Consider the following 11,855-nt stretch of genomic DNA (forward strand, 5'->3'; position numbering starts at 1 on the left):
GGAAGTGGATTTTTATGTCATTTACTCATTTCTGTAAACCCTAAGCTACTAGTTCTCTATAAATAAGACCTTTTGCTATTGTATTTTCATCTTGGTTCTTCTGGTTCCCTCTTTGGGGCCGAAGCCAATGATCACCATTATCACTTATGTATTTTCAACGGTGGAGTTTCTACACACCATAGATTAAGGTGTGGAGCTCTGCTGTACCTCGAGTATTAATGCAATTACTATTGTTCTTCTATTCAATTCAGCTCATTCTTGTTCTAAGATATTCATTCGCACCCAAGAACATGATGAATGTGATGATTATGTGACGCTCATCATCATTCTCACTTATGAACGCGTGCCTGACAACCACTTCCATTCTACAAGCAAACAAGGCTTGAATGTTTATCTCTTGGATTTCTTAATCAGAATCTTCGTGGTATAAGCTAGAATTGATGGCGGCATTCAAGAGAATCCGGAAGGTCTAAACCTTGTCTGTGGTATTCTGAGTAGGATTTAAGGATTGAATGACTGTGACGAGCTTCAAAACTCGCGATTGTGGGGCGTTAGTGACAGGCGCAAAAAAATCACTGGATTCTATTCCGACATGATCGAGAACCGACAGATGAATAGCCGTGCTGTGACAGAGCGCGTTGAACATTTTCACTGAGAGGACGGGACTGTAGCCATTGACAACGGTGATGCCCAACATACAGCTTGCCATGGAAAGGAGTAAGAAGGATTGGATGAAGACAGTAGGAAAGCAGAGAGACGGAAGGGACAAAGCATCTCCATACGCTTATCTGAAATTCTCACCAATGAATTGCATAAGTATCACTATCTTTATTTTATGTTTTATTTATCTTTTAATTATCAATCCTTCATAACCATTTGAATCCGCCTGACTGAGATTTACAAGATGACCATAGCTTGCTTCATACCAACAATCTCCGTGGGATCGACCCTTACTCGCGTAAGGTTTATTACTTGGACGACCCAGTGCACTTGCTGATTAGTTGTGCGAAGTTGTGATAAAGAGCTGAGATTGTAATTGAGCGTACCATGTTGATGGCGCCATTGATGATCACAATTTCGTGCACCAAATCCCCAGATAGAGGTGTCCAGAGTTCTTAAGCACATTCTTTTTGCTTTAGATCACGACTTTAACTGCCCAGTCTCAAGCTTTTCACTTGACACCTTCATACTACGAGCATATAGTTAGGGACACTATTCATTTGGAGTGCTTAGGCCTAGCTTTTGTTACTTTTAGGCCTTCCTAACCATTGATGCTCAAAGTCTTGGATCCTTGCTCTTGCCTTTTGGTTTAAAGAGCTATTAGCTTTTTCTATTGCTTTTTTTTTTGAAATATGCTTTTTTTTCTTTTGGGCAGCTTTTTCTTTCTTCAAGAATCATTTTTTTTGGATTTTTCAGATTACCAATAATACTTCTCATTTTTCATCATTCTTTTAAGAGCCATCATTCTTAACTTCACTTTCAAATATGCACTATTCATTTATATATTCAGAAAATAAAAGCAATGCCACCACATCAAAATAATTGACTATTCTTTATATAACTCGAAAATTTATGCATCTCTAATTCTTGTAAAAAATTCACTATTTTATTCCAGTTTAATGATGATAAGAGTAATATTTTATAACTAATTGACGGAAATAAAAACTTAATTATTACTAATGCTTATGCAATTCTTAAATTAAAAGACAGAAAAATAAAAGAAAAACTTAAATACTACTAGTGATCATGTAAACTTAAACATAAGAAACAGAAATTAGAATAACATAAATATGAAGGCGGAACTCAACCACCTTATTCATGGGAGGCGTTGGGTTCTTCAGGGGAGAGTTTCTGACGCTTCAGTTTTTCTAGCTCACGCCCCTGCTTCTCTTGTACCTTGACCAGTTTGCAGATTATGCTAGTCTGATCTTTCTACTGCTCTCTTAGTTGATTCAAGGTAGTTTGTAGTTGAATTACTGATGCTTTCAACTGAGTCCAATATTCAATTAGAAGGATCTCTTGGGGAGGCTTAGGTGCGTTCCTTTTGGGATGATCCTCTGGTACCTTAGAGCTTTTCATCACTTGCTTGGTGATTGGGCTTTCCACTGGAATAAATGTGTGTATGTTAATTAGAACTTTAGCCTCTTGACATGTGTGGAAGATAAGGGTTGGATAGGCCAGCCTAGCTTGAGTGGACATCCTGTTCACAAATTTGTACATCTTACGAGGAATTAATTGGTGAACTTTCACCTTATTTCCCATCATGATGCAGTGAATCATATCAGCTCTTGGGATAATGACTTCAGAGAAGTTACTAGTGGGAAGTATGGAACGCCCAATGAAGTCCAGCCATCCTCTAGTAATTGGCTTGAGGTCAATTCTTTTCAGCTGGTTTGGCTTGCCTTTTGCATCCTCAATTCATTAAATTTCAGGCAGACATATGTCCTTTAGGACCTGATCCAGCTTTGGATTGGCTATTACCCTTCTATTGAAGGATTCAAAGTCTTCCTCTGACCATAGTACAAAAAGTATGGAATGCTTGTCCATCTTTCTTTTGCTTATCTGTCATCCACAGATTGCATAAAATTCATGGATCATGTTTATTCCAACACTGATCTCAGGGTTGGCTAGAATCTCCCAGCCTCTCTTTCATATTTTCTCTTGAATCTCCGGGTATTCATCTTCTCCTAATTCGAATCTTGCCTCTGGGATTACTGGCCTCTTACATATTATTTTGTAATAATGTTCTTCATGTTGCTTGGTGTAGAATCTGATAGGTTTAAAAACAACTGTTGGGTCGTCTTTTTTCTTGTTTTTTGAAGTGAACTTTTCACTTTTTGGAACTATGGGATTCGAATAAAGTGAGAAAGTAAGGCTCCTTCCACACCAAACTTAAAATGTTTGCTCGTTCTTGAGTAAAAGGAAGAAAGGAAGAATGAAGAAAGTGAAGGAAAGGAGAGTAGAAGAAGAGTTATTTGAATGGAAGAGGGGGTGAATGAGGGAGTGGGGAACACTGACATATATAGGGAAGGGAGGGAGGGTTTTCGAATTTAATTAGATAAAAGATAAGAAGATATGATTCATATTTTTGTAAAAGATAGAAAAAGAGAGGTTTTAAAATAAAAAAGATATGAAAAAGATAAAAAGATAGGATAGAAGTTATGAACATGATTTAAAGTTAAGTAAAAGATTTGAAAGAAGAAATTATAAAGGATATGAAATTTTGAAAAAGATTTGAAAAAGAATTGAAAAGATTGTTTTAAAATTTGAAAAGATAAGTAAAGAATTTTGAATTTGAAAGGTAATGATCAATAAAAGATTTGAAATTAAAAGTCATGGAATTTCAAAATCAAAATTTAAAATGATAGTTTGAAAGAAAGAAGAAGATAAGATGAAGAAAAGATAAGGTTTTGAAAAGTTACCTTCCTGGCCCTCTTTCTGGCGTTAAACGCCCAGAATAGATTGATTTTGGTGTTTAACGTTGGTTGTTCCTCCTTTTTGGGCATTGAATGCCCAGCCAGTGTCCCCTGGCTAGCGTTCAACACCAGGTATGCCTTCCTCTTTGGGCGTTGAATGCCTAGTCCAGGTTCCCTGACTGGCGTTCAACTCTAGTCTTGTCTCCCCTTTTTGGGTGTTGAACGCCCAGCCAATGCCTCCTAGATGGCGTTCAATGCCAGATGTGCCTCCCCTTATGGGTGTTGAATGCCCATTCTTTACCTTTTTCTGGCGTTAAACGCCGGATAGGTTCTTCCTCCAGGGTGTTCTGCTTCCTATTCTGCATCATTTTGATTCTGTTAAAACATTGTTTATGATCACTAACATTAAAAAGCAAAGTAATAAAATAAATATGAAGAAACTAATTCAAGAACGAAAATAATTTTTAAAGAAATAGAAAATACTATGCAATATTATCATTGGGTTGTCTCCCAACAAGTGCTTCTTTAATGTCTTTAGATGGACTTTACTGTACTTAGCTTAGTAGCAGTGTGGAACCCCCTGGCTCAATATCTCCTTCAAGGTAATGCTTGACTCTCTGTCCGTTGATAGTGAACCTATTGTCTGGTTTGTTACCTTGAAGTTCTATGTACTCATAGGGTGATACATTAGTAATCACATATAGTCCCTTCCAATGGGATTTGAGTTTCCCAGGGAATAATCCGAGTCTTGAGTTGAAGAGCAGAACCTTTTGGCCTGGTTCAAAGACTCTGGAAGATATTTTTCTATCATGCCACCTTTTTGCTTTTTCTTTATAGATCTTTGCATTTTCAAATGCAGCAAAGCGAAATTCGTCCAACTCATTCAGTTGGAGTAACCATTTTTCTCCTGCTACTTTAGCATCAAGGTTGAGGAATCTGGTTGCCCAATATGCCTTGTTTTCCAGTTCCAGTGGCAGATGACAAGATTTTCCGTATACCAATTGATATGGGGATGTTCCTATAGGGGTCTTGAAAGCTGTTCTGTATGCCCAAAGGGCATCATCGAGCTTTCTAGACCAATCATTTCTAGAGGCGCTTACTATCCTTTCTATAATTTGCTTTAGTTCTCTATTTGAGACTTCAGCTTGCCTATGGCGTTGCCACTTTATGGCGAACTTTGTAACGGCTCAGAACAGAGTCAAGCTGTCTGTTGTAGAAATGAGTACCTCCATTACTAATTAATGTCCGAGGGACACCAAACCTGCTGAAGATGTTCTTCTGGAGGAACTTCATTACTACTCTAGTGTCATTAGTGGGTGATGCTATTGGTTCAACCCATTTAGACACGTAATCTACTGCTACAAGGATGTAGGTGTTTGAGTATAAAGTTTATACCCCATACATCAAACAACTCCATCTCTAGGATTCCATGTTGAGGCATAACGTGACCATGAGGGAGATTGCCAACTCTTTGGTAACTGTCATAGTTACGGGCAAACTCTATAGTGTCCTTAAAGAGTGTGGGCCAGTAGAAGCCACTTTGGAGAACCTTTGTGGCTGTTCGCTCACCTCCAAAGTGTCCTCTATAGTCGGAGCCATGGTAATGCCATAGGATTCTCTGTGCTTCTTCTTCAGATACACATCATCAGATTATTCCGTCCGAGCATCTCTTAAAGAGTTATGGTTCATCCTACAAGTAGTACTTCGCATCATGCATGAGTTTTCGAGCTTGCTGCCTACTATACTCTTTGGGAATCAATGTTATAGCCTTGTAGTTTGTAATGTCTGCAAACCAATGTACTGCTCGAATGGTAAAGAGTTGCTTATCTGGAAAGGTTTCAGATATGTCAGTGGAGGAAAGAGAATTCCCTGTTACTGGTTCAATCCAAGACAAGTGGTCAGCCACTTAATTTTTTGTCCCCTTTCTGTCTCTAATTTCTATATCAAACTCTTGCAAGAGTAACATCCATCTTATGAGCCTAGGCTTGGAATCCTGCTTGGTGAGGAGATATTTTAGAGTAGCATGGTCAGTATAGATAATTACCTTAGATCCTGCTAAATAGGATCTGAACTTCTCAATCGCATAAACCACTACAAGTAATTCCTTTTCTGTTGTAGTGTAATTATTTTACGCGTTGTTTAGGACACGGCTGGCATAGTAAATGACATGTAAAAGCTTGTCATGTCTTTGCCCCCAGGACTGCGCCAATAGTATGGTCACTAGCATCACACATCAGCTCGAATGGTAAGTCTCAGTTGGGTGCAGAGATTACAGGCGTAGTGATAAGCTTAGCTTTCAAAGTCTCAAAGGCTTGCAGACACTCTTGGTCAAAGACAAATAGAGTGTCAGTGGCTAGTAAGTTGCACAGGGGTTTTGCGATTTTAGAAAAATCTTTTATAAACCTCCTGTAGAATCCTGCATGTCCAAGGAAACTTCTGATCCCTTTGACATTAGTGGGTGGTGGTAATCGCTTAATTACCTCCACTTTAGCTTGATCCACCTCTATCCCCTTATTCAAAATTCGATGCCCAAGAACAATGCCTTCAGTCACCATGAAGTGGCATTTTTCCTAGTTTAAAACCAGGTTTGTCTCTTGGCAACGTTTGAGAACTAAGGCTAGATGATCAAGGTAGGATTCAAATGAATCTTCAAAGACAGAGAAGTCATCCATGAACACTTCAAGGAAATTTTCTACCATGTCAGAAAAAATGGAGAGCATACACCTCAGAAAGTTGGCCGGTGCATTGCACAGGCCAAATGTCATTCTCCTATAGGAAAATATGCCATATGGGCATGTGAAGGCAGTTTTTTCATGATCTTGAGGATCCACTACTATTTAATTGTAACCAGAATAGCCATCCAGAAAACAATAAAACGCATGCCCTACTAGTCTCTCTAGCATTTGATAAATGAATGGTAAAGAAAAATGATCCTTTCTGGTGGCGTCATGGAGCTTTCTATAGTCAATGCACATACGCCATCCTGTAACTGTCCTTGTAGGAATCAGTTCATTCTTTTGATTATGAACCACTGTCATACCTCCCTTTTTGGGAACAACTTGGACATGGCTCGCCCAAGGGCTGTCAGAGATGGGATAAATAATCCCAGCCTCCCATTGTTTAGTGACTTCCTTCTGCACCACTTTCTTCATAGCTGGATTCAATCACCTTTGTGGTTGTACCACTAGTTTGGCGTCATCTTCCAGCAGAATTTTGTGCATGTATCAGTTTGGGCTAATGCCCTTAAGATTACTTGTAGTCCACCCAAGGACTGTCTTTTGTGTTCTTAATACTTGGATTAATGCTTCCTCTTCTTATGGTTCTAAGGTAGAGCTTATAATCATAAGATAGGTGTCCTCATCCCCTAGAAATGCATATTTTAGGGATGATGGTAATGGTTTGAGCTCAAGTTTAGGAAGCTTCTTATCTTCCTTAGGAGCAGTCAACGTTTCCTATATTTTGTCTGCAACCTTCAATTCGAGCTGAGCATCATAAAAGATGTCATCCAACTCTTCTTCGAGTCTATCAACCATCATCAATTCTTCCACCAAAGAGTCAATGATATCAATGCTCATGCACTCCTTTGGGGTGTCTGGATGCTGCATGGCTTTGACAGCATTTAGCACGAACTCATCCTCATTGACTCTTAGGGTTACTTTCCCTTTTTGAACATCAATAAGGGTTCTTCCTATAGCTAGGAAGGGTCTTCCTAGGATAAGAAATGCACTCTTATGCCTATCCATATCCAACACCACAAAGTTAGTGGGAAAAGTAAATGGTCCAACCCTAATAATCATATCTTTAACCACACCTTATGGGAGCTTAACAGAACCATCAGCAAGTTGGAGGCATATGCGGGTGGGTTTGACTTCGAGAGTCAAACAGAGCTTCTTTATTAATGAAGCAGGTATTAGCTCCAAGATCATAAAGGGCTGTCCTTGTGCAAGCATCCCCCAGAGTGCATGGTATCATAAAGCTCCCAGGATTCTTAAGTTTCTCTAGTAGGCTATTTTGAATGACTGCACTGCATTCTTCAGTGAGGAGGATTATTTCTACCTCTTTCCAATCTTTCTTATGACTTAAGATGTCCTTCATGAACTTAGCATAAGAAGTTATCTGTTCAAGAGCCTCTACAAAAGGGATCTTGATCTCTAGTGTTCTGAGATAATATGCAAAGCGGGCAAACTGTTTATCTTTTTTCGCCTGAAGGAGTTTTTGAGAAAATGACATCTTGGCCTTGTATTTATCAACCTTAGTTGATGTAGACTGAGTGCCTAATGTACTGGAAAAGGGTTCCTTCTGTGCTTAGGAGGGTTGTTATTAGCACTTGCATGTGTCTGATTACCTTTGTTTGGGCGTTCAACGCCCTTGTTGCTGTCCCCTTCCTGGTGTTCAACGCGAGGAACACTGTCCCCTTTTGGGTGTTCAATGCCAAGAGAGGGTATCCCTTTTTGGCGTTAAACGCCAAGATTGCTGCCCCTATTTGGGCGTTCAACACTAGGGGTGGATACCCCTTCATGACGTTGAACGCATATGATATTCCTCTTTGGGTGTTCAACGCCCTCAGAGATATCTTGGACAGTAGTCTGGTAGTCTTCTATTAGCTTTTCTTCCCTTGATCTCCTATTGCACTAAGGTTGGGTGTTTAAGGATTTTCTACTCATCAGTTGAATGGCCTGGCACTCCTCTGTTATCTGCTTAGATAACTACTACCTTGTTTGATTCAGCTGGGCTTCTTCATTCCTGTTGAAAGCCTGAGTTTCTCTCAAAGCCTCTTGCAATTCTAGTAGTTGTTGGGCAAGGGCGTGTAGTTGCTGAGTCAATGGCCCATCCTGATCTGGAGGGTTAGGTTCAATACATATTACCTTAACCTCTCCTTTCATAGAAGTCTCAGCAGCTGAGTACAGATGCTGGTTAGTGGCAACTGTCTCAATAAGCTCGTGAGCCTCTTCAATTGTCTTTCTCATATGAATGGAACCATCAACAGAGTGGTCCAGAGACATTTTAGCCATGTCTAAAAGTCCACAGTAAAAGATGTCTAGTTTTACCCATTCTGAAAATATTTCAGTGGGACATTGTCTAAGCATGCTTCTATACTTCCCTCACGCATCATGAAGAGATTCATTGTTCTCTTGTTTGAAGCCCTAGATATCCAGCTTTAGCTGGGTTAACTTCTTCGGAGGAAAGTATTGATTTAGGAACTTATCTATTAGCTGTTTTTATGTTTTCAAGCTAGATTTGGGTTGGTTATCCAACCACCTCTTTGCTTGGTCCTTTACAGAAAAAGGAAAGAGTAATAGTATGTAGACATCTTGGTCTACTCCCTCATTATGTACTGTGTCAGCAATCTGTAAGAAATTTTCCAGAAACTCAATAGGTTCTTCTTGTGAAAGTCCAGAATACTGGCAGTTTTGCTGCACTAGAGTAATGAGTTGAGGGTTTAGCTCAAAGTTACTTGCTCTGATGGGGGGTATGCTAATACTTCTTCCATAGAAGTCAGTAGTGGGGGTTGTATAGGACCCCAATATTCTTCTGAACTGTTCATCCCCATTTGGGTCCATGATGAAGAAGAGTAATTAAAATATTTTTGTTTTATTTTATTTATTAATTAAATTAAAAAATAAGAACTAACTAATTAAAAATGATTGAAAATTAATTGATGATTTTTTTAAAAAGAAGAGGGAGAAATAGAAGGAAGAATTTTGAAAATAGAAGATAGAGAAATTAGTTAGGAAGTTTTGAAAGAGAAGAAAGAGAAAACAAGTAACTAATTAAAGAAGATTTGAGAAGAAGATATGATAGAAGATTAGAAAAGATTTGATTTTGAATCTTGAAATTGAAACAAGATAAGATAAGAATTAAAAAGACTTGAAAAAGATTTTAAAATTAAAATTTAAAAGAAGATAAGATAGAAAAGGTTTTAAATTAAAGAGAAGATAAGTTAGGTATTTTTGAAATTTGAAAAGAGAAAGATAAGATAAAGAAGTTAAAAAAGATAAGTTTTAAATTAAAAAGATTTGAAATCAAAATCCAATAAGGTAGTTTTTAATTTGAAAATATTTGAAATTTAAATTTTATAACAAAGATAAGATAAGAGAGAATCAAATTTAAGGGAAAAGATTTGAAAAGGTTTTAAAAAGATATGATTTTAAAATTTAAATTTTGACTTGACTAACAAGAAAACACCTAATTAAAAATTTTTGAAATCAAATAGGCAAGATTTTTGAAAATTAAGGAAAGATAAGAAAAGATATTTTAACTTTTTGATTTTTGAAATTTATGAAGAAAGAGAAAAACAACAAAAAGACACTAAACTTAAAATCTTTAAGATCAAAGAAGACTAAAATTTGAAATTTTAAAGATCGAAACAAGAAGAAAAATAAGAAGAAATTCAAAAATTCAAAGAAAAAGATGAACACACAATGGACACCAAACTTTTTAAAGATTCAAACAAAAGACACTATTTTAAAAGATTTTTGGAAAAAAATACTCAAGAAAATTCGAAACTTTAGCAAGAACAAGAACAAAACACTCAAACAAAAGTTAAAGATTAATAAGGAAAAGAAAAGGTTTTTCAAAAAGTTTTGATTTTTTTCGAAAAAAGAAAATAAAAGACTGGAAAAAATTAAAAACAATACCTAATCTAAGCAACAAGATAATCCGTTAGTTTGTCCAAACTCGAACAATCCCTGTCAACGGTGCCAAAAAATGGGTACGCAAAATTAAACTTTGCACAACTGAACCAGCAAGTGCACTGGGTCGTCTAAGTAATACCTGAGGTGAGTCAGGGTTGATCCCACAAGGATTGTTGGCTTGAATCAAGCTGTGGTTATCTTGTAGATCTTAGTCAGGCAAATAGAAAAGTTTTTTGTTTGTTTAAAGCGCATAAAAGTAAAATAAAGATAATGTTACTCGATGATGGTGAAAGCAATGATAAGAAGATGGTTAAGGCTTTTGAGATACTTTGTTCATCTGGATCAATTCTTGTCTTACTATCTACTCCAACTGTGAATGATTTCTTTTATAGCAGGTTATATGTGATTGGTGGACGAAATTGTGATCGGCACCAGTTGAATTCACAACTCCGTTCAACTAACCAGCAAGTGTACTGGGTCGTCCAAGTAATAAACCTTACGTGAGTAAGGGTCGATCCCACAGAGATTGTTGGTATGAAGCAAGCTATGGTCACCTTGTAAATCTCAGTTAGGCAGATTAAATTTGTTTATGGTTTCGAAAATTAATAAAAAGAAGAAATAATAAAAGGGATAGAATACTTATGCAGATTCATTGGTGGGAATTTTAGATAAGCATATGGAGATGCTGTATGGCTCAAGGACGCCTGCTTTTCTACTGCTTCAACTCAATCCTTCTTACTCCTTTCCATGGCAAGCTGTGTATAGGGGTTCACCGTTCGACGATGGCTACTTTCAATCCTCTCGGGAAAATGGTCCTCTGCAGCTGTCACTCGCATGGCTAATCGTCTGGAGGCATCACCTGGCCGAAGGCTACATCCCATCCTCGCAGTGAAAACTACGCTCACGCGCTCTGTCACAGCACGGCTAATCACTGGTTGGTTCCCGCGCCTACTGGAATAGAATCCCTTGATTCTTTTGCGTTTGTCACTAACGCCCAGCACTTGCGAGTCTGAAGCACGTCACAGTCATTCATTACCGGAATCCTACTCGGAATACCACAGACAAGGTTAGACTTTCCGGATTCCCAGGATCCTACTCGGAATACCACAGACAAGGTGAGACTTTCCGGATCCTCATAAATGCCGCCATCTATCTAGCTTATACCACGAAGATTCTATTGGGGAATCTAAGAGATACACATTCAAGCTCTGTTGCATGTAGAACGGAAGTGGTTGTCAATCACGCGCGTTCATAAGTGAGAATGATAATGAGGGTCATATAATCATCACATTCATCATGTTCTTGGGTGTGAATGAATATCTTGGAATAAGAATAAGAGAGAATTGAATAAAAGAAAATAGAATTGCATTAATACTTGAGGTACAGCAGAGCTCCACACCCTTAATCTATGGTGTGCAGAAACTCCACCGTTGAAAATACATAGGTAAAAGGTTCAGGCATGGCCGAATGGCCAGCCCCCTAAAACGTTATCAATAGCCTCTTAGGATGAAGAATAAAACAAAACTGAGACCAAAGATGTCTAATACAATAGTAAGAGGTCCTATATATACTAGACTAGCTACTAGGGTTTACATGAGTAAGTAATTGATGCATAAATCCACTTCCGGGGCCCACTTGGTGTATGTTTGGGCTGAGCTTGATCAATCCACGAGCTGAGGCTTCTCTTGGAGTTGAACTTCGAGTTATGACATGTTTTGGGCGTTCAACTCCGGATCATGACGTTTTTCTGGCGTTTAACTCCAGACAGCAGCATGTACTTGGCGTTCAACGCCAAGTTACGTCG

This window comes from Arachis stenosperma, chromosome 2 (genome assembly GCF_014773155.1).
Source record: "Arachis stenosperma cultivar V10309 chromosome 2, arast.V10309.gnm1.PFL2, whole genome shotgun sequence".
Lineage (NCBI taxonomy): Eukaryota > Viridiplantae > Streptophyta > Magnoliopsida > Fabales > Fabaceae > Arachis > Arachis stenosperma.